Source organism: Podarcis pityusensis (assembly GCF_964106645.2).
Source record: "Podarcis pityusensis genome assembly, chromosome: 4".
NCBI lineage: Eukaryota > Metazoa > Chordata > Lepidosauria > Squamata > Lacertidae > Podarcis > Podarcis pityusensis.
Genome location: NC_138027.1, coordinates 31,635,205 through 31,663,137, shown reverse-complemented (window position 1 = coordinate 31,663,137; position 27,933 = coordinate 31,635,205). Strand labels below are relative to the sequence as shown.

General features: G+C 40.6%; 1 protein-coding gene and 1 long non-coding RNA gene across 2 annotated transcripts in view; one reads left to right on the top strand and one right to left on the bottom strand.

Moving 5' to 3' along the window:
• LSAMP (limbic system associated membrane protein) overlaps positions 1 to 27,933 on the bottom strand; it is a gene marked incomplete at its 5' end in the record, with an annotated part of 235,479 nt that overhangs the window by 108,500 nt on the left and 99,046 nt on the right. The window lies entirely within an intron of this gene.
• Positions 283 to 27,071, top strand: LOC308476611. The gene is made up of 3 exons (XR_013985994.1): positions 283 to 459; positions 24,766 to 25,230; positions 26,783 to 27,071. It is a non-coding gene; the product is annotated as an uncharacterized lncRNA (long non-coding RNA).

The window sequence follows — 27,933 nt, the reverse complement described above, 5'->3', positions numbered from 1 at the left end:
TTCAGACAGATGGATGCAAACAACAAAAACAACAGGCAAGTTCCAGTGCTGGCCCTTTCAAGTTGACCTGCTTTCCTTTGGAAGGGGAAACTAACAAGATTTGTTACAGGAGGCGTTTGCAAGTACAGGAGTATCAACATGACCATTAAAATGCTATGTCACACAGTAGAAAGTATTTGTTGACATGCCTAGCCATGGAAGCATGGAATTCATTTACCCCAGCTCTTTACAACACTGAAAGCAGTGAATATAGAACATTCTGCTCTTGACAACTGATGGACAGACAGCCTTTTGCAGTAGATTTGTCAGTCTTAGTATCAGGCGTTTTTTGGGTGTCTCTTTCCCCACAACAACAGCAGAAATTGCCTGGGTTGGGATTTCACTCACTTTTCTCAATGAAGAAGTGCTGCCTTGAGTTGGGCAGAAGTGGATGACACCAGCTAGGAATACATTGCAGAGGTAGGTACCACTGTTTCTGCACATGAACATGATTTATGTAGTGGAGAGCTTTGCATCTGCCCAGAGGAAACTGGTGTCTCATCTACTAACAATACTGATGCAGTAATTTAATAATAAGACTGCACTCAGCATGAACACACATAAAGCAAATCCATGGTGACAGAGAGAGAACTAGCACACATAAAGCAGACTTATCTCTTCACAGGGCAGCTATATACAGTGGTACCTCAGGTTACAGACACTTCAGGTTACAGACGCTTCAGGTTACAGACGCTTCAGGTTAGCTAAGCAAGAAATAGTACCTCGGGTTAAGAACTTTGCTTCAGGATGAGAACAGAAATTGTGCGGCGGTGGTGCGGCGGCAGTGGGAGGCCACATTAGCTAAAGTGGTACCTCAGGTTAAGAACAATTTCAGGTTAAGAACGGACCTCCGGAACGAATTAAGTTCTTAACCTGAGATACCACTGTATATGCTTACTTAAAAAGAATGTTGCCTCACTGAAGTAAGATACAGCACCCACCAAACCATGAGTTATAATTCAACATTAATGCAGATCTCCATATTAATAATTTGAATGCAGTAATTGTTATAATGTGTAATGAGGTGATTCAGACACAAAATGCATCCCCTTGGGCATCCAATTGTATTTCTATTCACCTGAACTCCTTGTTCTCTGAATATTTCAGACATGCCTCATTTTATGCACCATCCTATTAGATGTGGTGGCAGTCACAAACATCAAGCACTTAAGGAACCTGCAACATTTCTCATCAATGTGGGCTGGTCTCATGCTAGCTGCCTCCTACCCTCAACTGTAGATAGGAAACTGGTCATGCCTATTAAAGCTTGAGCTACAATATATCACAGAGGAATCATAAAAGTATAGAAAGCTGGCATAAATTACCCCTATTCCAAATTTTCTTCAGGAGTGGGGCTACTGCCTTAGGAATCTGCAGAGGGGAAACAAGTCTTTAAAAGAGAGTTTGACTTACACCACCCTTTCTGCCAGTATAAATTCTGCCAGGTTGCAAGGTCATGAGATCAAGCTGGATAGAGTTAGAATCCACTGTAAGTTCCCCTGGCCCACTCCTAGTCCTGCTACTCCTCTGAAACATCCTGCCGCCAGGGCTTATGCCAGCCCAAGATTCACAAGTCTTAGCTCAGCCAGCTGAGCCCTGGCTGACCCAGGCTGAAAGAGTTATGCCAGCATCTCTCTGGCTGAGCTGGAGATCTGCAGCTCATCTGGTAGTTCTTTGGTTTGGATTGCTCCTTCAGTCTCTAAGGTTGCAATTCTATGTGCAGCTGCTTCTGACTAACGCTGATTGAATACTGTGAGATTTATTTATTTTTATGTGGTTATTTATAAAATGTAGTTATTTACTTATGCAGCTCTCATATCAGGCCAGCGTACATCAAAATAAAAACACCAAAAGCAGTACAAGGCAATCATTAAAATGGCTGTCTAGTCTTTTTTTTTTAAATCAACAACAATAACTTCTGTATAAACATGCATAGGATTGTGCCACAGGGTGCCACAATTCCCTTTTTCTTTCCATTTTGCTCCAGCAGATTAACATGGCTAGAACATAATGAAAAAAATGTAATTTTAAGAACTCAAAATACTTAAAAAATGAAATGAGGAATACAAGGGAAGAAGGGCTGAGTAATTAATTATAGCTCTGTAGCCATAGAGCCATAAAGATACAATCAAATGATATGAAACAGAATAGGTGTTTGGATGAAGGGAGCTGAATAACAGTCAAAGAGCTGAACACAGAAAAATAGCAAAATAATGGATGGTCCTTCTGCTGCCCCCCCCCCCCCCAATGCTCATTCCTGCTCCAAGTCCCACAGTCTCTTCTGAAAGCTTACCCTTTGACTGAAGACAAACAGTTTGAACACAAACCATTCAGTAAGGTTGTCATACTGATACACACTATTGTGCCAGATACGTCCCTGGTGTATCTGTGGCTTAGCTAATGGAGCTGCAAAAGAAGCTGATGAGACCCAGTGACCTTACTAGCATTTCCAGGGGCAGGTTTTTTTTTTTGTGCTTTATCATAAGGAAGGTGGTGGGGGGGGGATAGTTTGATACATTTTTGGCAGCAGGTACACTCACTTCAGGATTCTTTCCATTAATTCAGCTTTTTTCAACAAACAAACCAAACTCCGATGCTGCAGCATTCTTTTTAAAATGGCTGAAATCAAACTTTTTTTTTTTTTTAAAAAAGAAATTTCAGATTGTAACCTAGAATGAAAGAGATTGTCAGACATTTTCTAGCTTTACTGTGATTTATTTTGGAAGGCAGGGACATTCAAAGCACAAGATGCTTACACATGCAGAAATCTTATCTACTGGGCACCCTTTCTGTATTATAAACAAGGCTAAATGAGAAGTGCAAGGCAGAAGTGTGCATCAGCTCTGTGTGTGGCCAAACAGGCAAATTGGGGTCTTTCCCAGCCTCCCAAGTAAGAATGTGATGTCATTAACCCACCCCCCACTCCCCATTGGATCAGCAGCTCCACAAATTCTTGTGTCAATTTGTTTGGCAAGGCAATTCAGGTTTGGGAAGGCTTAGGCAGAATGCCTTTGGAAGGTTCCCCTCTGGGAGTGGGCCCACATCCTTCTCATTACCACGTCTGCTGCTCATTTCCTTGCCCTCTCCCTTAGGGCCTAGTTCACACAACCACCATGGAAAGTGGAAAATATTGTTTCTTCATCTCATTCCATTCATTGTTTGTAGAGGGAAGGTGAACGAGCAGCAGTGGCAAAAAGGAAGGACACCAGGGCCAGGAAGTCCAGGGATCATTGTTGGGCCCTTCACAGCGTGCAGTTCTCAGCGAGTGCCTGCTAATGATGATCCCTGATACTGTCCCTGCCTATCACCATTGAACGAATCCGGACAAATCCTAGGGGAAATGGGAATGTCCTCCCAAATTACTTCAGCCACAAGGGGTAGGAGGTTGGGTGGGTGATAGTTATCTCCCACAACCAAACCCTAAAACCGAAACATCCCTCCCACAACCTAACCTTAGAGAGGACGCTCCTCTCCATATCTCCATCTACACCCAAAATCTGTAATTTTCCACAAAAAGGAGACTTAATTTGAGCCAAAATGCAACATGGCTGTCTTCCCAGCAATTGTTTTCACACCAGGGCTTAGTTATGTGCAAAGATGGGCAGAGTGTTTTGAATGCTATTAATTACAAAAGCCCACATGCATGCAGACATATGCATTCCCAGTTAAATGATCTCAGGCAGGTATGAATTTGAACACCTATCATTGTATTAATTCAGCACAGCTGGGAAATAATGAAAAGTACATGGAGAGTTTGATATAAAAGCAGTGTCGATTCAGCACAGTGACAGTAATAAGATTCGGACTCTTTAAATTTCCCAAGCCATTTCTGCTGCTAAAGAGGTATACCCATGAAGTATAGCATCACCCATTACTTGGGACAGAACTAGCCAGATGTCAGATTGGCCTAAAGGCAGAATGAACTGCATCAATTTGCATCCGCTGAGGAGCAGGTTCATTTTATGAGGCTTTCTTTGAAATCCCAGAGGGCTCATCTACATCCCCTTGTGTGCCTGTGTAGCTGCATGAAAACAGATACATCTATCTATGAATACACACAGACTGCATGGACATATGGTTTATGGAAACATTATGGGATATGGAATCTGTGATAATGGAAGGAAATACATTATCTGGTTAAAAGATTATATACAGTTGCAAACTAAGTAGTTGCAACAGGAGTGGAACACAGGCTCTCTGGGGGGAAGATACAGTAGAGTTTGCCATTCACTCACCAACAGTTACTTTCCTTTGACTGATATGTTTAAGTGGGCAATTTGATTCTCCAGGATTTACTTCTCACACAGGTTTGCTCAACTTCTTAGCATACAACACCATCTACTATTCCAGACCTGGATTAAAAACCTATGCAGTAGGGGGAAGCAGCCACTAATAATCTGGTCATGAGGTGCTGGGGGTGGGAAGCTGTGCATTTCATTAAGTGACTCTTAATTTAAGCAGTGGCAGAGAGAGGTTTTGAAAGCTTTTGCTGCTGTCAGTCACCCAGCAGCAGAGGCAACCTTCACCCTGATATATGGAAAACAAGTTTCCTCATGCTGCAATGACTCTGGGCTCCTGTCTCTTGAAATGGCCAGCTGCATGGTCAGGTAGGTAGGAAATGTTGCTGAAGGTCTACTTTCACCAATGATCTGACAGAGGGAAGAGAACAGCTGAGCTGAGCAGGGATGCAGTTTAAAGAGTGGGCAATGCCTGCCCGCTGCGCCCATTTCAGATCACATATAACTCTTTCTCAAAGGCACCTTTTCTCTTCCCTTGAAGAAGACCAGCACCAGGGTCTGAGGGTGACCTTTAGCAAAATGTCCCTATGCTGGTGAGCCTCACTGGGCTTACCTGGGGAGTGATTAGAATGCTCCAATGACTGCCATGCATACTGACATATGCAGCTTCCCAAGGGTACCAGTACCAATGCCTGTTGCCCTCTGATAATTATGAGCTTTTTAAAAAAGTAACCACCAACAACAGCCTTAAAATACAATGTGATTGGGGGTATTTAATTTTGAATATATCTAGATGTGGGCCTTTGGGTCTTGTTTCGTCTCCTTTTTATTGTCTTGTGCTTTTTATTGTAATTGTGTGCTGTGTTTGGGGTATTTTGTGTGGGGAGGGGGAGGTGGTTGCTTATGGTCTATTTTTACCAGCTGTAAATTATTGTGGTATTTTATTTTATTTGTATACCTTCTTGGGAGAGTTAAATAATTAAATATATTTAAATAAATTAAACAAATGAAGGACACAATGTCTTTAATTTGCCCAATAACTGCCATCATTCCTCATCATTGACCATGCTGGCCGAAGCTGATGGGAGTCCAACAACGTGGGCACCACTTTGACTACACCTGGTTTACACTGACTGAAAGCCACTCCTCACAATTTGAAAATGATGTCTTTCCCATACAGGGGACTTTCAATAATGGAACCTAGGACCTTCTGTATGTAGAGGATCTTCTTCGTTACTGAGCTGTGGGTCTGCTGGGAGACTGTTTTAAATGTCCCATCTATGTGGTTGAGAGCCAATTACGTTGGCCTTTCTGGCCTTATTTTTGAGCAAAGCGATTAGAGGTATAGCTCAATGAACTGCAGCAAGTGGGACAGAACTATTCATACCCCCAGGTTTCTTACTTTGCACTGGGAAAAAAATGAAGAAGGGGTCATGCCATTTAATAGAGGGCATATATTTCCTTATCTTCACTTTGCACAAAAAATGTCTCTCATATTTAATATATTCTCACAGTGTAAAGTTAATAACCACCATGGCAGTGTGAGGGAATTTATGATGGTCTTTCCCCCTTTGTGTGTTCATTTTAAGAGGACCAAGCACAATAGAATGTTTGACCTCATTGCAAAGTTATTGTCCATCAGTGCTTGGAGAGTGCTCCCTTAGTTCCATGTCTTGGTGGTGCAAACTCTCATTCAGTATAATGGGGAAGTCTGCTGGCTGATCAGGTTTGCAGGATAGACAAGGTAACAATGGAGCACTAATTTGCAGAGACCCTAAAGGTGGCCTCAGTGTAGATTTAGGAGTTACATAGATCTGTCATGGACACACGGCTTATGTTTACATGTAGAAGCCCAGTTTCTTCTGAAAATGATGACACATTTATGTAGGGTTTCTCATGTGTCAGTCTTAACTTTCTGCATCAGAGGAGCTGCTCTGTAATGTTGACAACTGCCCTCTTCGAAGCCAGTGGAGTGTCATTGTCTATGAACTGGTGAAATGCACAGTATGAAACTCTCATCATGTGTCTATGGAGAAAATCTGGGTTGATACCACTGTTCAAACTTGGACTCAGTGTGTAGCCTTGAGATCCTCTCCAACCTTAAGTCAATGCTATCCATCTGTAAACTCAGAATAACAATAGCTTATGTCCCTGGATTGTTTCAAGAATGCATTAATCACCTTTGTGACAACTCTATGAATAGTAAGGGTTTTTAAATGCTCCTCAGACCTCCATACAGTATTAGAATTCCAGCCATGGGAGCTAAGAGCTATCCTTGGGATCTCCAAGTGCAACAGTTGATGTAAAGAAACCTGCTTGCATTAGATTTGACTTTATTTCTATATTTATATTGGAAAGGGTGTTACATTGGGTTGTTTTTTTTTAATTTAAAAAGACATGCCTTCAGAGTGTCCTGGATTTAAAATAACACATGCTCTTGAAAGGGTTTGATATTGGCCAAATTATAATAATGAGATTCTTTATTGTTTTAGATTTTTCATGCAGATATTTAGAGTGGTTGTCGCAATAAACTTTGCAAACTACAATTTCTGCAGTGTCATATGCAATAACTGATCAGTTATTGCATTTTATTGTTTTGTTAACTTGTATTTTGTTATCTGAAAGCTGCCTTGTGAATGTTTGTTAAAGTGAAAGGTTGAATGCATATATCTTACACAAGAAAGCTTAAGCAAATGAATACAGTGGTGCCCCGCAAGACGAATGCCTCGCAAGACGGAAAACCCGCTAGATGAAAGGGTTTTCTGTTTTTCGATGCGCTTCGCAGGACGAATTTCCCTATGGGCTTGCTTCGCAAGATGAAAATGTCTTGGGAGTCTTGAGATTTTTTTTCGCTTCCCCCCCCCTTTTTCTAAGCCGCTAAGCCGCTAATAGCCTTTTAGCAGCTAAGCCGCTAAGCTGCTAAGCCTTTAATAGCCGCTAAACCGCTAATAGCGCTAATCCGCTAAGCCGCTAATAGGGTTGCTTCGCAAGACGAAAAAACCGCTAGACGAAGACACTCGCGGAACGGATTAATTTCGTCTTGCGAGGCACCACTGTAAAAGCATGTACGTGTTTGGACAAACAGCAAATATTTATGATCAGAATATAAACTTAGAATTTGGAGCAAGACTCCCACCGGTCTTTAATTACAGCCAGCTCATGCCCTGTGAAGAAGCTGCTGCAGATACTTGCATTGATTTGTACACCTTTTCTACAGATTGCCCCTGCTTTGAAGTAAATTATGCATGAGATTAGCTCAAAATGTGCTCTTCAGGAAATGTTGATCCTCCATCATTCATCGTATCATCATCCTTACAGCCCTTTTGCTACTAATAGGTTACACTGGTTAAAATACTCTCATTAATAAGTATGCATGAGATTAGTTCAAAATATGCTCTTCAGGAAATGCTGATCCTCTATCATTCGTTTCATGATCATCCTTACAGCCCCTTTGCCACGAAAATGTTATGCTTATTAATAATGTTGACCCTTCTTTGTTTATGCAATAGCTGTATTGACAACATCAAAAGGCATTGGTTGGTGTTTTGGTTTTTTCATTTCTTAACATTGCAAGGAAAACTTGCTGGAGTTCGATGCTTCATTTTCTGTGACTGACAACAGTTGCAGAATATGCTTGTTTAGGTGCCTTGATATAACCCTATTTTAGAAGGTATTTAGCATCCATCATGTTAGCACCAAACAATGGGAAACACAAAGAAAAAAAGCAGGAATCTTTTATCAGATCCAACCCTGGCAGAATGTGAAAGATGTCATTAACCCACCCGAAGGATAGCTCTGTGAAGCTTGGAAAGTTGAATAGGGACACCAGTAGGACTATATCTAATAAATGCACCATCTATTTTAAAACAGTGTTTAGGTGAGAAAATTGTTTGTCTACATATGCATCCTATCTCCTTTTTGACACAATAACCTAGGAACTGGTACAATGAACAGCTATGTGTCTATGCAGGTACAATCAAAAATTATTTGGTTGCAGGCAGTGAATGGAAAGGGATGAAATAAAATGAAACAGCTCCTCTGATAGAATTGTTTGCTTGGACCTGGATGACATTATTATTCTAAGGTTTTCAACATCAAGGTGCAAATATCAATGCAGAGAATGGCACAACCTATTTGGCTTCTAAAGTATGATTTAAATCAGTTGGGATCTGTTTTCTCCAAGGCTTGATGTATTTTAAATTTCCAAGCCAACAGGCCATTTTACATGTTCAAAACTCAATGGAATCCACTTTCATGTGTGAATTAATGTGCAGCCTACATATGAATTGGCTCTAGGTTTTTGCACGAAAGGTTGGAACAGTCTTATGTTCACTGTTTTAGTTTAGAGGTTTTCTTTGCTTCCAGACCGCAACAAAATGGAAAGGGTTTTGGTTCCTGTCAAGCTTTGACTTAACCAATTAGCCGAAAGTCCTGTTTTGACTGTGAGAACTAGTTATTACTAATAGCTGTCATTATGCTAGCAATTATGGATTACTAATTTTTACCTTTTCAGATTATGATAACACACCGAGAAGGTATTTAAAACTGGTAGTAACCGCTAGTTAAATGCCCCTTTCAATACGTTATTTTAATCTTAGAAAAAAAATCAGTTCAACTTTCTATGTAGGGTAAGGTTCTGGGTCACTCCAATACTCAACACATTGCACTCCCAGCTAATCGAAAAGAAGATCTAGAAGTCTAGGACAGCCAACTATAAACCACAAAAAGAAAAAACCTTGTAATCTTCTCCTGTGAAATGTGATATCCATGAATTATACTATGAATATGAAAATCAGTTTACTTGGAAACAAACTTTTTGCTGTTTCTACAGCTACAGAGCTATAAAATGAAACTAGCAGGGCTCCTGCTGAAAAGGAAGGAGACACTTAGGAAAAAAAAACAATGTTAATTAGCACCTTTGCACACAGGGGAAAAACAGAACAATTTTCTTTAAATCTGTATCCACCTTTAGAACCATTAAACAATTTCTTTTTTTCAAGCCATCATCATTAAATTTGTCTATCCTCTTCTAAATCCATCTCAATCAGTGCTGGCAATTTCCTCTAAATTAATACACCAAACCACCCCCCTGCTGAGCAAAACAGCTTTGCTTTGCAGATAGGCCTCACTGTAGAATGTATAAAGATGGTGTCAGACTCATCCCTGTCTTTATTGTGAGTCTGATGGAGAACTGCATTAGTCTGAACAAAAGCATTTCAAGCCATCTCAGAAATACCCTGGGTGTACAGCCTGGGCAAACAAGCTGTATCCTCCCTTTCAAGCTCCAGTTACCCCACACCTCGTGGTGGGCTGATGCCATACCCAGATTCCACCGTGGTGCTCTTCTTCCTGGCAGGGAAGAGGGGAGGTAATTGTCCTGAGAAGGCAGGAGGACATTGATGTGACCCTGAACTCTTGTTTATTAATTAATTTTTATATTATTTTATGCCAATTACCACTTAATACCAAAACAGGCTTCCTTCGTGTGTGTTGGCTTACTAAATCAGGGCTTCTGTAATACATTTTGATAGACCACAAACCATCCCCATTTGTGTGCTGAACCATTCAAAACTTACAAGAGGTTTCTTGACAGTCTTAATGAGTTTCTCTGTGACTCCCTTTACCACATCCTTCATTAGACAACTGGCTAATGTGCAGTGTGTTAAATCCTTTGACATCAAATGACATTGGGATTCATTTTTTTTTATACTCACAAATTGAAGTATAGGTTTTTCAAACACCAAGACTCATATTTGCTAAACAAGAGCATCTCAAATATAGACAGGGATAGGAGAAGAACAACTAATGGCACAATTCTCCTTAAGCACAGGTAGTTAAGGTCACGGTAAACATGTATCTTTTTCTTCTCCAGCAAATCAATCTCTGGATCGTTTTATTTATTATTTTTCAAGTCTCACTATTTATTCAGTTTGGAATATTAGGGGGTTGGCTTTATTCACAGTGCCTACTAGCCTTGATGCTGATGTTATGCCTCCACAGCTGGAGACAGTAATGCTTCTGAATGCCAGTTGCTGGAAACCACAGAAAAGGGGTGGTGATGTTTTTGTGCTCGGGTCCTGCTGGCAGGATTCCCAGAGGCATCTGGTTGGCCACTGTGAGGATAGGATGCTGGATTTGATCCAACAGCCTCTTCCAACAGAGCCAGTGTGATGTAGTGGTTAAGAGCAATGGACTTGTAATCTGGTGAACCGGGTTCACTTCCCCACTCCTCCACATGCAGCTGCTGGGTGATCTTGGGGTTGTCACACTTCTCTGAAGTCTCTCAGCCTCACTCACCTCACAGAGTGTTTGTTGTGAGGGAGGAAGCGAAATGAGAATGTTAACCGCTTTGAGACTCCTTAGGGTAGTGATGTACTGCATGGACTGCAAGAAGATCAAACCTATCCATTCTTAAGGAAATCAGCCCTGAGTGCTCACTAGAAGGACAGATCGTGAAGGTGAAGCTCCAATACTTTGGCCACCTCATGAGAAGAGAAGATTCCCTGGAAAAGACCCTGATGCTGGGAAAGATGGAGGGCACAAGGAGAAGGGGACGACAGAGGACGAGATGGTTGGATAGTGTTCTCGAAGCTACCAGCATGAGTTTGACCAAACTGCAGGAGGCAGTGGAAGACAGAAGTGCCTGGCGTGCTCTAGTCCATGGGGTCACGAAGAGTCAAACACGACTAAACGACTAAACAACAACGAAAGGGTAGTGATAAAGCGGGAAATCAAATCCAAACGCTTCTTCTTCATATGTTATAAGATATGCCAATGTCAATACATGATGCTAACTGTCTTAGAGCTCAGGTGGAAAGAGCCCTGTATGTACTTCCCAAACTGCAGCCTGCCTAAACGTCTGTCTCCTGTTCTTGTTCTCCTCAAATCCATTTTTACTGAAAACAATTATTCATCTGTAAGTGTCACGGTAAATCTGTGCACCTCAACGTATGGCGAAAGGCAGTTTGGGATGACACAGTTTTCAAAGCAAGAGTTATTCACTGCTCTTGGTCTTACCATAGGAAAAGGCCTGCTCTGCTCAGTGGTCAGCTTGATTCCTGAGCTCAGCAGTCAGCAGGACGATTCGCTTCTGATTTACAGCTTCCCTGGGCTGCCAGCTCATAATAGAATGAGGACTAATATGCAGGCGATGGCTGAAGGATGGCAGCAGATATTACAGGCTATTTGCAGCAAACTTGTAATGTGTTTTTGGTGACACATTCCCACCAGGGGGTGCATCAGCATATTGTGTATCAGCTGGAGGCTGCAGCATATATTCCAGGTTTTTGAGGTGACAATGGAATGAATGACCACATGGAGGTCTGAAGCTGAATGAAGCGGTTTGTTTTCTAACCAAGTAATTAAGGCTGCCACTGCAGCTTTTAAATCTGAATGCAGTGATGTATTGCTTTAATTCTAACACCATTAAAGAACATGAGGTATTACACCGTTCTGGTGTGCAGTGCTTCCTCACCTACCAGAATTCAAACTCAAGCCAGTGGCAGCTGGTAAGGTAGAAGGCAGGGAGCCCACTATTAGTTTGAGCCACTGCCAAGGGCAGAGATAACTAACTCTAGTTTTTGAGCCATCATATTCCCTGCAAAGTTCTACAATGGCAATACTGAGGCCAAAGAGAAGACAGCTGACATGCTGTGCTACCTCCTGAACTGGTCGTGAGAAATTGGGCGGGTGCGAGCTGGCTGAGAGCAGATTGAGATTGGTGAGGTGGTGCCCCATTCACCTTGATGGACCAGCCTCAAATGGCCCAAGAGATGCAGACATACACCCTCACCCCACCTCTTCTGATTTGTATTTCATATTTTGTGGAAATATAAAGCTCTTTCTATGGGTAAAGCTATCACCATTCTGATTCAACCCTCCACTTGTGACATGACCACTGCTCCACTGTCTTTTAATAAAATTTAGCTGGATAGCCCTTTAAGGGAGCTCTGCAATGAATAATATGGTAAGAACCCACAAAATGGTCTCCTTAGTAAGGACTCTATTTTTTCAGAGATTCTTCTTTATACAGTTGATACCATCCTGCTACCTTCTATCACTTTAAACATTCTTATGAAGTGGTTTGGAATTGGAGACTGGGGTAAAACTGGTGGTGTGCAGTTCTAACTGGAGCTCAGTAGCAGAGGAGAATAGATAATGTAGAACTCAGGCAAATTTTCCTGGTTGTTTTATGTGACAATGGAGTTTGTGAGGGGATGAGATCCTGATCTAACTTCTATTACTATATATTTCCTCTCTCCCACATTCACTTTTTGGGGTTCTAACTGAGATGATAGATATTCAAAGCACAGAATAGTGGTACACACACACACTGGCCTAATCTAGGCAAAACTGGATTAATGGTGGTTGGCAGGTCCTTAAGCTTTGAAAGAATGGGTTCCTTAGTCACTGATGGCATCTGACCATTTTACATCACTTTGGCTAACTGCTTTTGGGACATTCATGGATCCATCATTGTACTCAATTTACTTGCAGGTTTAATTGTCACCTGGTAAGAAAAGTGACCTCTTTATTCAGATTCAGACCTGACCATGCTCTGGCAGCCATGTTCTGGATTCAGACCACCCTGGTGGCTCTTTCTGATACACCTCCTGGTGGAAATGTGCCACCAAAAACACATCATGCAAGTGCTCAAGGTTGCTTTGTATTGTTTCTTCTGCAAGAAGGTTCATAAAATACAGTCTGTTCTGTACACTAGATTTTTCTTTTCTCTTGGGGATATCTAAGAATCTAACATTAATTTGTCTGAACATATGACCAGACCTTCATATACCTTCCCAGTTTTGTGAAAATGTGTTATAAAGCCTAGTGTATATATCTGGATAATGTTTTCTTCAAAATTATATACTATACTGGATTTTCTTTCCATACAGAATCTCTATTCTTTTTATGGTCTGCTGAGATTCCAACTTCTCTTTGAATCTGTATTTGTTACCTTTTCTTGTCCAATACTTGTCACTTGTAACCCATTTATCAAGTAAGTGATGCTCATTTTCTCAGGCATGCAATAGGGCAAGAAAATCTTGCAAGTGAGGAAAGAAAATATAGCTATTTTTATAGTCAAATTTCTTAACCATTAAAAAGAGTAAATGTCTTATCTGCTGGCCCAGATTTTGAATGCAAGGGGGGGGGGGAATGGATGCTCCAAAGTTACTGGTGACACTTGTCAGAGAAAGTTTACAGACTGCAGCTGCACGCTGAACTATTGTTAAAACCTGTAGGCAAGGTGACTATTAAAAGGAATTGTTCTGCTTCAAAGGTCTCCAGGAAGAATGCCATCTCCTTTGGTGTTCTATCTCTCCAGCAGCTTTCGATGTCATGGTGAGGCTTTGATTTAACACTCTCTTAATTCTCACATTGTGCCTCACTCAACTTTGAAAAAACTTTCAGGGTTTCTTTTCTCAGCACTAGACTCTTCTTTCAGACACCGAAACACAATTTTCATTGCATTTATTCACAATGCCATCACTGGTCTATGTTGTGGCCCTTCCAATGACATGCCACCTAGATAATTCCCCTTTTCACAAGATGATTTCGTAAGGCTGTGAAATCCCTCCATCTTGAATATTTTATATGAAATGCCCCCAAGTGATCTCAGTCTTCCAGGACAATCAGGTATCCAAAGCATGCTAAGATGTTTTCTTAATTGTGTTTGGATGCATGGTAACTTCATGTTTGCAGCTGATATTAAGTTATAACTAGTGCAATTCATGGGGTGGGATATAAAAAGAAATTGCCTCTGGAGCCTGGCTGAGGGGCAGAAATTCCCTTGAAATTTTTCATGGGAGATGTTGTACTCACTTTGATTGAGTTTATGAAGAGGATTTTCTCCACCCCCTGTTCTGTAGTTTTAAAAAATAGTTACAGCTTTCATTGGTTTAGGAACACAGGAAGTTGTATTATACTGATTCCATCTAGCTCAGTACTGTGTACACTGACTGGCAGCAGCTCTCTGTGTTTCAGACATGCCAAATATGTGATCTGATACTGAGCTTTGGCCCCATCACATTGTCTTTTCCTTTTATAAAAGCATCGTGAATTCTCAAACCCAGCTGGTGTCCTTTTCCCCTGCCTTTCTATACAATTAAAAAAGGACCCTTGCGGCTCTCCATAATTTCCTAGTGAGCCCTCTGTTTCCTGGAGTGCCCATAAAAAAAAAAACCTTTCCCTCCAGAAAGCACTGTTGCCGTGTTTAGCCCTTGTACCCCTCTGCTCAGTCATGGGTTGCTCACCCATGGCTTGAAAGCAGGAGGGAGAGAAAATGGGCAATGCTCTTCCACTTTCCAAAGGCTTGCCATATTCTGGGCAAAGTGGCTCTTTCTCCTGTTATTGTACTTGGGTCTGAGCAACCAAGTGGCTGAGACCCTTTCAGCCGTAGGAAAACACAAACCACTTCATAAGAATGGTACCACAGGGGCTAGTTGCAAGGCTGCTGCTTGAAGTACGGTACTTATAAATGCAAATAGGGAGATTATAGGGTTTTCACTTGCATACAGGCCCTCCAGTGGATGTGGACTCTAGGATATTACTCTGGCATTACAGTGGTACCTTGGGTTAAGTACTTAATTCGTTCCGGAGGTCCGTTCTTAACCTGAAACTGTTCTTAATCTGAAGCACCACTTTAGCTAATGGGGCCTCCCGCTGCCGCTGTGCTGCCGGAGCACGATTTCTGTTCTCATCCTGAAGCAAAGTTCTTAACCTGAAGCACTATTTCTGGGTTAGCAGAGTCTGTAACCTGAAGCGTATGTAACTGGAAGAGTATGTAACCTGAGGTACCACTGTATTTACACTGGAGTTATTTTCTGAATATTATATATTATATTTCTGAATATTTCTGAATATTTTCTGAATATTAATTTGTCTGGGCTTTCCCCAGGCATCTGTATGAAAAACCAGTTCATCTTCAACCACCACCCCGCCACATCCTACACCTTCACCCTCCTCTCCATCACGCCCTTCCCTCTTCACCAGTTGCAAGTGTCTGGGAATTTGCCAAGTCACTTCACAGCGAGCTCTTGAAACCTGCACAGTATTATTTGTGCCATATGCATTATATCCAGTTGATGAGCTCAAAGAGAATCGAAGAAGTGGGTGAATGGCTAAGGCACAAGTCAGCAAATTAAAGTTATGAGTTAGATGCAAGATGTGCTGCTTTAGAATACCATGGAGTATGATTTCCATTTTACAGATGAATAAATATGATGGTGTGTCAAAGGCAAAGATGGGAATAAAACTCAGGAGTCATTACTCATATAGTCTAGTGGTTTGACAAAGGCCACCCTGATTTCAGGTTCTAACAATAGCTCATTATAAACACATCTTTTTATAAAGTCCTCTGAGATCCTGATATGAAAAGAGCAAAGGTGGGTTTTAGAATATGAAGCAAACACTTTCTGCATTGTTCATCTAATCACACATTATTGACTTTATGCTCTTTATATTATTGGCTTATTTGTGAGCAGTATCTTTTACTTTTTACTGTTAATGAAGAGCCTAGAAACCTATAGAAGCAGTCTATTTCTCACACATTTACAGAACACAAGAACTTCTGGACCCTCTAAATATAATGATCGGCAGTGCAATAATATGCATGCTTACTCAGAAGTAAGCCTTATTGACTTCAATGTGACTCACTCCCAGGTAAGATTAATATGGATTGCAGTCTTACTCTCCCATTAGTTTCAGTTGGTCAAGATGATAAGGGGCATATGTATCATTAAGGTCAGGGAAGTACTCTATCCTGAAAGCTTGCTCTTGTGCCATTCCTTTCATTCTCAAATAACACATCACCATGTTCATGAAAACAGGCCACTCACATTAATTGAAAAGGGGGGAGGGATGAGTGGTCAATTGCACTATATAAATAAGTTGTGGGCAGTTCTTCAGATGATATTGAAAAAGAATGAAATGTCTTCTTCTCACAGGCAAATCTATGAACTTCTGTAACAATAGCAGAACATTCGTAAAGTTAAGATAACCATGATGTTCTTTTAGTGGAAAAAGAAAAGAAATACTCCACTTGAAAAGGTCTAGTATTCAGCCCAACTTTCTTTGCAGCATACAGCTGCTCTATTTCTTTGCCTGTTTTATTTGGCCTTGTTTCAATAGCACAGGAAGAACATCAGCAGGAACTTAAATTATATGTGCTGCAAAAGCTTTTGCAAAATAATATCTTCTGTTCTTTGGAGTAAATTATTTTGGGTTAGCTTCAGCAACATTAATGTTATAATTCTATATAAAGGTAATTCATTTCCCCATCACTTTCCTTGCTGCAAAAGTCCAATTTATGGGGGAAGAGGGTTTGTTGCATAAGAGTGCCCAACTGTGGACCCTGAAATTGCTGGTATATGATTGAATCCCACCTGCAAATCCAGGCACTATTGGACTGAGTTAAAATGACTGATTGAGTGCAAGCTCATGACTTTCTGCATACTCTGAACAGCTTGAAAAATACAAAAGCCATAAAATGAAATATGAAAATATAAAACCTAAAACATTTTTTCCTATCAGTGGTCTTATCTGACTTCTTGAATGCTTCTTTCTTGGAACCTGGTTTAAAGTAACTTATATCACCACTTTACAAATGTCATGAATTTTCTACCAGATATCCCAAACACATATGCATAGAAAGAAGTCACAAATATTTGTTAATCACTTTGGAATAAATGAAATGAAATGAACGAACAAATAACAGATTATTTCAAGAGACTGTTCTTATAAACATCTCTGTGCTTCCAATCACAAAGTTCCAGGTGGAAATATGTGACAATGGTTTTTCTAATACTATGCCACTTAATAACTGGAATGGAAACTATATGTAGAATATTACTTTCGTCTGAAGCAGACATGATGGTGATGAAGTACTAAATAATAGTAATGGAGGCACCTCCATTCGGGTCAAAAGAAGAGAGGGAAACAAGGCAACAGTGCAAGAGAAAGAAATGCAAGTTTTCAGAACTGCACAGGAATAAGTCTGTCATGGCTCTGTACACTTTTGAAGTCTTCACTTAACAATCTCTGGGTGGCAGCACCAGGGTGATTTATTTCTGTAAAGTATACTCTAGGGTGAAGGATAAAGCAGTTGCTATTCAGAAGATGGAGGGGGAGAGAGGCTTTTACGAACTGTTGAAACTCTTTCCTCAAGAAAAGTGACCTCAGCGTTCCTCTCCAACCTTTTTGCATAACAACCAGGGGCTGGAGAGAGAATTAAATTCAGTTCACATTTGAAGATGAACCAACACAAGCCATACTTTCCAAAACAATATGCAAACTGAAACACAGGGGGTTTTTTTTGGAAAAAATTGCACTTCTCTGAATTTTGTAAAGTGCTTTTCCAGCCAAGTAATGCATCCAAAATTAATATGTTATGGTAAAGTGTGCATAAAAATGCATATATTAGTGAAAAGAGCATGGAAAATACATCATAGCAGGGAAATTCACAAAAAATGTGTACATAATAGAAGAATTTCACACTAAAATCATGATGAATTTTCAGGAGGAATTCTAAAATTAATAATAATTGCAAACTGGTGTTGAAAAAAATGACAAGTGGGGTGTCACAGGGTTTTGTCCTGAGCGTGGTGTTATTCAACATCTTTATAAATGACTTTGATGAAGGAATAGAGGGGGTACCCATCAAATTTGTAGATATCAAGCTGGGAGAGGTAGCTAATATCTCAGAGGATAGAATCAGAATTCAAGACAACAATAACAGATTGGAGAAATGGGCCAAATTAACAAAATAAATTTCAGTAGGGACAAGTGTAAGTTTCTACACTTAGGCAGAAATAATTAGGTATACAAATATAGGATGGCTTGACAGCGGTACATGTAAAAAGCATTTAGGGGTTTTAGTAGATGGTTCAGGGCCACAATACCTCAAGGACCACTTCTCTCCATATGAACTGACCTGGACCCTGCAATCATCATCTGAGGCTCTTCTTCATGTGCCCCCTTCATGAGAGATCTGGAGGGTGGCAACAGGAGAACAGGCCTTTCCTCTAGAACCAGAACTTTGAACTTTAACTATCTTTTAGAAGTGGGTGGGATGTTTTTAATGTCTTTATTTTCCCTCTTGGTTTTAATGTATCTATGTGCATGCACAGGGGAAGGGGAGCTGTCTGTTTGTATGCAAGACATTTCGGGTTGCCTTGGACAAGATAAAACGACTAACAAATTCAGTACATAAATAAATGAACCACAAGCTTAACATGAGTGATACAGTGTGATGCTGAAGCTATTCTAGGCTGCATCAGCAGAACTATAATGTCCAGATCAAGGAAAGTAATAGTACCACTTGGTCAGCCCCAACCTGCAGTACTGTGTCCAGATATGGGCGTCACAGTTTAAGAAGGATATTGAGAAGCTGGAAAGAGTGCAGAGGGCAACCAAGATGAAAAACCAAGCCTTATGATGAACATTTGAGGGAGTGGGTAGATTTCACTTAAAGAAAAGCAGACAGACATTTTATGATAGTTGTTTTCAAATATCACATGGGTACTGGAGCAAGTATTTTCTGTTGCCCAGAGGGTAAGACCCAAACCAAAGGATTCAAATTATAAGAAGAAGATGCTAACTAAACATTTGGAAGATCTTTTGGACACTAAAAGCTGTTCGACAGTGGACCATACTACAGTTTACAGATTACAGTTTAAAAAGGAAAGGAAAGGAAAACACTGGAAATTATCAGAGAAACCGCCAAAATTTCATTCAAAGAAAAGTTCAAGGTGAATTTGAAGGCTCATACAATGGCATTATTTACTTCCAGAGAAAACACACCCAAACCAGCCAATTGTTTTATTCTGTAAAGGCAGCACACTGAGTGTATGAAATAATGTGGACAGGAGGAGGGTGCTTTAACAAACATACTTCAGTATCCCCCTTCATTCAGCCTTTCCTGCTTTTTGTGTTGTTCTGGGAGGGCCCCCTCTGGAGTCCCAGGTGGGGGCGTCAACATCCTTTCCTCTGATTGCTTAGCAACAGGGATTAAGTGTCCTGAGCAATGGTGCTACATGCCGAGTGTCAAAGCATTATAGAGCTACATCTGTGCTTCCTTCTCTAACTTCCTTCAGAAAAGTCCTATTGACTTACTTTTTAAAAACAAATTAAAGCTAAGTGCCTGTGGCCCTTGGAAGCCTTGCCCCCCCATTGTACCCCTTCTACTACATGGTGAGACAATATTTCTAGTGAGCTTTCCATTATGATTCCAAGATAAATTTTGTGGCAGTGCTTGAATCACAGGGAAAAGAAGGACCCAGAAGTTTCTACCACGTAGTTTTAGCCGAGTATTGGTGAGTGCATTATTCACCCCTTTTCTATGCAACACTTCCCCATGCCCCCCTCACATTCATCACTCTAGGAGGGCAGTTGGATCTCTGTTTACTATTGCTCTGTTTACTCAGCCTGTCTGCCTATTTCACTTTCCTGGCAATGCTTGAATTGCAGACGGGTCCTGCCCCCTTTATCAAGGTAACAGGAGGATCTGATTTAGCTAAAATGGGGAGAAGTCATTGGTGGGACTTATGGATTTTGGTAAGCTCCCCTTCCTATCCTTTTCAGCTGCTTTTTCATGGATGCTCAAAGCTAATTTTCTCTTAGTTATCACACCTAATCTCTTAAAAATACACTGTCATCATGTTTGTTGTATTGTTTTGTTGTTGTTGCATGGAGTAAATTGGTCAGAATGCTGTAGTATGTGATTCTAGCTGTTTGCTACTTTTATTTTACACAGAAAAGTCAATAATCTTAAAAAAATAAATCATTTTCATCAAAGGCACTAGTCCTGTTGACCCTTTGGCTTTCTGGAATAATGGCTTTATATGTTAGTTATCTTATAATCATATTATATAGCTGGATACTGCCTTTCATCTGTTCCATGGCAATGAATGGTAACAATTCACAAAAAACTATTCGCAAAAAATGAATACTGATCCGCTGCCATCTACATGCTATGAATTCTCATAGCTGTTTACTCAAGAGAATGAAGGTCAGCCACTGAATTGTTTTCTGTTTAGTCAATATTGTCCCATGTGTTTCTGCTGCCCTGTTTTTGGAGAGATTTGTCTCATTGAAAACCAAATCCTTACATCAGGATGTCAGCCATGAGCCTAGCTCGCAATAACTAGAAGTGTTCATTTCCTTGGCTTGGAACTTATATTATTATTCTCAGCCTTCTTAAAGCCCACAAGATCTTATTAAGAAAACACTGAGGGACATAGGAAGCAGTATGAATGGACAATGAGTGTTCTCATGAAAGTTGGACAAACATTGCAAAGCAATGTCTCAATTTTTGAGCAACTGTGGTTGCTTTTCAATCCATTTTCTAAACTCCACCCATAAATTTTCTTGGAATGTTTCTTAGCACGAATGTTCATGGGAACTTTTATTTTTTTTAAAGTATTGCAGTATGCACACATAAAGTTTATATACGTGTGAGTCTATTCTCAAACTGGGAGATGCAATGCTCATTCAAACAGGAACTCAGTGGTAACCATGGAACTTATCCTGACCAGTCAAAACTCAGCCAAAAAGTAACACACCATAAGTTAAAAGTGTAAAACAATTTAAATAAAAAGCAAATTGCAGAAATGTATGCACTATCCCCAAACCAGAGATGCAAATTTTCTATATGTATACCATAAGTCTTTTGATGATGATTAGAACAAGATGATGGATATCATCATTAGATGCTTTAGCCACTTTCTCAGGCTCAGGTGCTACTGCAGAGATTTCAAGCTGTGCATTTCCATCATGCCTTTTCTTCACTACCATTTTGTACATGACGGTACAGGTGCCAGAGATCAGCGCCAGAAGCAATGAGAATTGTTCTTGCAGAAGGTTCTGAGAGAAGATCGAGTTACTGTTTGAAGAAATACAGGCATTATGCATGTAGTTTGGCTGCAGACTTCCATCTGGCATCTGGTTGGTGACTGTAAGAACAGTATGCTGGACCAGATAGGACTTTGGCCTGACCCAGTAAGGCCAATGTTGTTATATGGAATTCACAGAACAATAGACGAGAGCTGGAGCAGTCCTATACTATTGGAATCAAAGTCTTGCCTGGGTTCTCTTCTATTGCCATAATTCTGCTTTCTGAATTCTGCACCTCTTTTTCACTTTCAGTATACAACATATGATTTCAACCAAGTCTACAAATGCCAACCAATTCCTTGAAAAAACATTTCAGTAACACTTTTCCAATTTAGAGATGGGAGGATAGTAATCAGGGCTAAGATTCAGAGAACAGGCAAAAAATGATTAAAAGACAGGTCTGATCTGTACCAGCAGATGCCACAATATTTGTGGGATATGAAATGAGGGATACAGATAGGACTGAAGGTGTTATAAGTCTCCCACTAAGAATACAAAATATTGCTGTTGGGTACTCCAAGTCACAGAATTTAAGCAAGCCATCAGATATTTAAAGAAGAGCTGGTGAATGTGCAAAGGTGTTAATTTCAGGAAATGAATATGAAAGACACAAGAGCACAGGAACCTGCCTTCTGTAAGCTAACACAATTTATGTATCTAGCTCAGTGGTGTCTTCTCTGAGGGCAGCTGCTCTCCACGGTTTCACTGGCTCCTTCTCACCAGAGAAGTTAGAGACCGAACTGGGGTCTTCCACATGCAGTGTGAAATCCATCCATCAGTATATAAACTGATGCTTGCTATCAGCAACTCTGACAGGTGTTGCTGCTCAAAGATGTTAGATATATTTCATAAATTGTTATTGCTCAACTTTTTCTATTTTGACTGGAATTGGGGACAAATTGTGGTGATAAATAATATAACCATTTCTCCGCCCCCCCCCTTTGGAAAGGGTAGAAATATAAAACTAGAAAATCCAGATGATCTCATAATTGGTTATTGATGAGTGCCCAGGGCAGTTGTGACTGTTTTCACTGATAGAAAACTCTCTTATAGCATATGATGCCAACATTGATCTACTTTACTAACACAGAGGAACATTCTTCCAACACAAGACCCAGGTAGAAAGACGTAATCACCCAGCAAACACAGAGTATGGGCGGTACTTGAACTACCTGGATGAAAGAATAATGCAAACCTGATTCACTTCAGTTCCATAAGACGCTGAGCTGAAATTCTAATACCTAGCCATACACAATACATTTTTTTTTCTTGAGACCATATGCCAGCATCCTAGAATGGTATGATTTCAAGTCCAGTTGAGTCTTTTGTTTATAAGAAGAAAATTGCAAAGAAAATTAAGCAGATTCCATACATGACGGGGAGCTTCTGAAGTCGTGGAGAGCCAGGAGTCATCAGGAACTCAATGTCTCAAAGCCTGTTTCTTCATGCTCCTCTGAAGAACTTAATGGAAAGTGGTGGCCTCTTTCTTCTTTCCTCACAGTATTTCATCTTGTAGCTCCTTTTATTTTTCACTTTGAGCATTCATGTCTCTCCTTAACTTTGTGTGCTTATTTCTCAGTCTCTGAAGATTGCTTCACATATTCCATTTTCTTAAGGCTAAATGCAAAACATTTCACATGTACCCGTTATTACAAATGACAGATACAAGTGTTTCCAGCTCAGGAATCATTTGGATAAAACATTAAGATGTCAGGATTGCCCTGCCCTGTGAACACAGTGGGAAAGCATGTGATTCCTTCATTGTGGCATGTGAAGCTGCTTTGAGGGTTGTCCCCCATCTAAGCAGAAACACTGGTTATGCATTTCTTTCAGTATAAACATCAATAGTATAGAAAGAACAATCCTTTCATAGAACACATGTGTGTAGGGCATAGATCTTTGGGAAATAGGTTGAGCAATCATCCAGCTTCAAAAAGTACCTGGGAAGCAGTTCTAAGATTTATGGTCTTTGGGACTGTGAGCACTAATTTGTCCATGGCATCCGAATACATACTTCTAGAATCAAGGACCTGTCAGCATCTCCCATAGTTGATATATTGACAAAGCATAATATTTTTAGTGGAAAGTCCATTTAGCCTCCTTTTTAATTCTGGGATGACTGCAGTGGCCACCAATTAGTTTCTGGGCTCAATTCACTGTGCTGGTTTTGCTGTATAAAGCCTTATGTAGCTCAGGACCCCAATACCTCAGGGACTGTCTCTCCACATAAACCAATCTGGCACTCATCATTTAAGGCTCTCCTGTGTGCCATATCTGAGGGAGATGTGCAGAGTGGTGACATGAGAATGGGCCTTTTCAGTGGTGGCTCCCTACTTGTGCAATGCTATCCCCAGGGAAGAACACCTTAGTTCTTAACTGAGAGGGTGGCAATTTAATTGTGCCTATAGCCTCTTTTTGTCCTCATCCTTTTAAGTGGCATGGGTAAGATTTGGTCCTTTTATATGCAACTCTTGTTTTTATTGCTGTTTTTATATTTGGTTTTAATGTTCTTTGCTATTTTTGTTTGTATAATGCAAATCATTTTAAGTCACTTCAATGTAAAAAGTGACAAATTTATTGTTAATAATATTTTTATTATTATTATCATTTTGCAAGTTAGTAAAACCTTATTTTACTTGGGCTGCAACTTGCTGTTTTATGGTGTTAGCTTTAACTGTCTCTGGAGTTTTGAATACTTATTCTTGCCACATTCTCTAGTTTTCTGCACTTTGCTAGATGCCTTGAGGTCTTTGGAGGACAGGTGGCAAGCATGCACACATTTTAATAACTCAATCAATAGCAAGAAGAATGCTTAGCAGACTTCTGCTGACTTTGCCTTGAATCAGAGGCAACTCTCAGGAGCATGACTTTAACAGCCATACTGGTGGTTTGAGTTCAGATCCCTCAGCATGGCTGGTCAGCAACAGAGAAGGTTGTAGCAACTTGGTAGAGTCCACAGATTTTGATTTTTACTGATGTAGGCGAAAGAAAAATGAAAATCAGTTTTCTCTCCCCTTCCCCTTTTGTGCTGATCCATATCTCATTCTTCCTCAGACAGTCCTTTCTTTTTCCTCCCCCATCATCTGTTTCTCTCCCCACCCTGTGCCCTTTATTTTCCTCTGCATTTTGCTCTCTGCTTTCTTTATGATGCTCTAGTTAATGGCTGGATCTATATTGTGTTTTCTGCCTTTCTCTTTTCCCTCACTTATCTCTTCCTGTCATTCTATTTTTATGTGACTCAGTCTTGTCATTCCCTGTCTATTTCACTGATGCTGCTTTAAAAAAATAAAATAATCACATCCTCCCTTTGCTGCTTAGCTGGCTGCCACTTAATTCTCCTGTCTTTACCTCACACGTCCAGTTCCTCATTATCGCCTCTCACTGTCTCAGCCTATCATTTGCAGTTGAGGTTATTGTTGTTATTAACCACTCCTGGGTGGGAAAAAATGGTCAAAATATGCGAATTGAAAAAATGGCAGTGGCTCAGTAGTTGGGGAAGGGGCATTGACATCTCACTGCAGCCTAGACCAGGGTAAGGACATTTTTGGCTGTGCTGAAAGGATATAAATTGATGGCACCCTTGTTAAATTCCTCACAGGCACAGTGTGGGAGATTCTCAGTGCTGCAGATGCTGCAGATCAAGCCTAACTTTAGAGGAACACGTCTCCCTCAGCTTCCTGACACCTTTGGTCTGGCAGAAATTTCCTTTCAATTAATGAACTCACAGAAGAATCACATCAGAATGAGAGGAATCCTGAACACAGGAGGCAGCAGAATGGCAGCTTCCAGCATGGATACCAAGAGAACAATTTTAGACACAAGTGGAATGATAGTTCAAAATGTGAAAACGTCTGAAAACATAAGGAATGATGATGTCACAACTTCCAAATGGGTGTACAGGTGGATGTCAGTGGGGTTTCTTTACTAGTCTTCAGCACTGGTTTCCGGGAAAAGACACGTCTCTTTGAAATGGAAATAGAAGCTCTTGCTTTAAGTACAAAAAGGGATCAATGTGCAATTCCAGATGAGTAGGGGAAGGCAGAAACGCTGTCAACGAGAAAGGGTATGTGTGTTCTGATTCTGGCAAGTAGGCTCCAATTAATGGTATCACTGTCTGTACTGTATCAGTTCAGGCCCTAGCTATGTGCCTAAATATTGCAAGTGACTCTGGGATATTTGGTCTTCCTTGGTCTGTTGGCACTACAAAAATGTGGGAAGCCAGTACATCAGTGCATCAGTATTTAATTTCCCGTTTCCCCAGATTACCCCAACAATTACATCAGGCTTCATGGTTGATGCCATTGGCAGCCAGAATACTTTTAGGTTAGTGTATTTTTGAGTTTCCCTATAATTGTTCTCTGTCTTGAGCCTCACATTATTGTCTCTGCCCCTTAATAACATCATATACTAATGTATATATGTCAGTAGTGGATTTGGGCTGTGTGATAGAACCAACTCTCCACCAACCCTCCTCTACGTGGTATCCAACAGTTGGTGGTTACTGGATTTCACAGAGTAGCACTTTGGAGCTGTCATTAGACCCCATTCTAAATATTTGATTGTAGATGCACCAGGAATAGGGCCCATCTTTTATGTATTTTTAGAATGTTAAGTCTGTGAATGTGCAAAAATAAGATATCTAGCAGGCATTGTTACTGAGGTGCTCACCTATGATGGTCTTTTGTGTATCCCTCCAAGTGCCTTGGCTATAGTTATTGTAATTTTGTCTGTGAAAGGCTAGATGTTAAGGACAGCCACAGCATGGAACCTTGCATGCACACCTGCTACCTCCAGTAGAAGTGTCTCCCACCAGCTTTGTACATTTGTGTGAAATTTGTGGGCATGCAGGTGCCTTTTCATGACTTGATTCATAAGTTAAATCACCCAAAAGCACATCCAGAATTTAGTTCTCTTACAATCCAGTTGCAGCACAGCACTCCCTTTAAAGCACTACAAATGCTGGTCAACTCATTAACAGGAGTTATTTCATGGAATAGGTGCCCACTATTTGCATTTTCCAGGAAAAAAAGTGAAGGTGTTCTTGTTTTCACAAGCTTCTCAGCTGGATGGGCAGAGGGGGGTACCTCTTTGCCTGGGGTGTTCTTTGTTCTTAGATCTATCTTTAATTGGAGGTGGGTTTTTTTTTACAGTTTTAAACCCTGTTTTTAACTGTTTTTATTGTATGAATGTAAATTGCCTTGAAAAGTGTTGAATACTTAATATATGCTTATGAATAATAATTCATGACCATGATGGCAACAGCAACAACAGCCATTAGCATATCTAATGGAGAAAAACCTTCCACTAAAAGTTTGCACAGGATCTCAATCTCTCTAGTCATCCTATAGACATGGACCCTTTGTTATCCACCAACACCTTTTTCTCTTCTTTATCACATAGGGGAAACCCCTTCCAGGGACAATTTGACCTACAACAAAAATCACATTAAGTCTCAGTGTTCAGTCTTGGGAGAACTGCATTTCATGGGCTGAGCCTGGGGGAGGACTTATTTATGGGACACTCAGACATGAAAGTTAACAGGAACCTAGTCTGTTTTCTTCCTGTTAGAAGAAATTTATTTATTAAAAAATATTTTTATATTACCCTTTCCATAGATCTCAAGGTGGCCTACCATAACAAAACACAGCTTAAGAAAAACCCACATGCAAACACGATAAGTAAAAACACATCACATTGGATAAATATACTGCAGTACTACTGTAACTACAGTAGACAAGCTGCCTGTCAAGTCTTGGTAGCAGGAGCCCACAAAAATCTTGCTGAATAAACTCAGTAGAATTGGTGCCTGCTTTATTTCACAGGGAATATGATTCCAAAGGCTAGGTACTGCAACAGAAAAAGTTTTCCTCCTGCCATCAAATGTACTTCAGCAGGCTTTGGACAACCAGAAAGGCCTACTTCAAAGATCTTGACAGCTAGGCAGCTCTATATAGGCAAAGGTGTTTCTTCAGGTAATGAGGTCCCAAGTTGTTTAGAACTTTGCAAGTCAACCAGAAAACGTTAAACTTGGTCTGGTAGTAAATTGGCAGCTGGTGATGCTCTTTCAGCAATGGTCATGCATGGTCATGGTTGACTGCTCCAGCAACCTAACCTCTACATTTTGCACAAGATGCAGCTTCAGGGCACATTACAGTAGTCAAGTGGTGAGGTTGCCAATGTGTGAATCACTGTGGTCAAGCTATATGACCGTACACAGCAGTAGGCTATGTGGATCAATAGTGCATCGCAGCAGAATTTATTTATTTATTTCTGGAACATGCACCCTGCACCTTACCTGTTCCCAACATAGCTTTATCAAGTCACATGGGAGAACAGCAACCATGTGATAACTCCATTGTTATTTACATAATGTAGGAACCTGGATAGGAACTCTGCCTCAGGAAAGGAAGGATATAAATGTAATTTCAGCTTCCCATGGTATGCTGAAGCTAAGGTGGTCTGTGCAGGGGCAGACTTTGGTAATATGGCACTCTTAGAAAGGACAAATTTTGCTTCCCCCCATATTTCTTATTTTCACAAGAATTCCTTTTGATTCAGTTGCTTTTTGTGGATCTTCTCAGTAGGTACTAGTTGTTGTTGTTGTTGTTGTTGTTGTTAGCCCCTTTGACTCGGCGTCCTGTGCAGGGCAACCACCCACACCATCCGAAATCAGACACTGGTCTGTGTTTGGACAGTGACTGGATGGGTAACCGCCTGGGGATCACATGTATGATAATGAAATCACTGGCCGTAGATGAACTGTGGT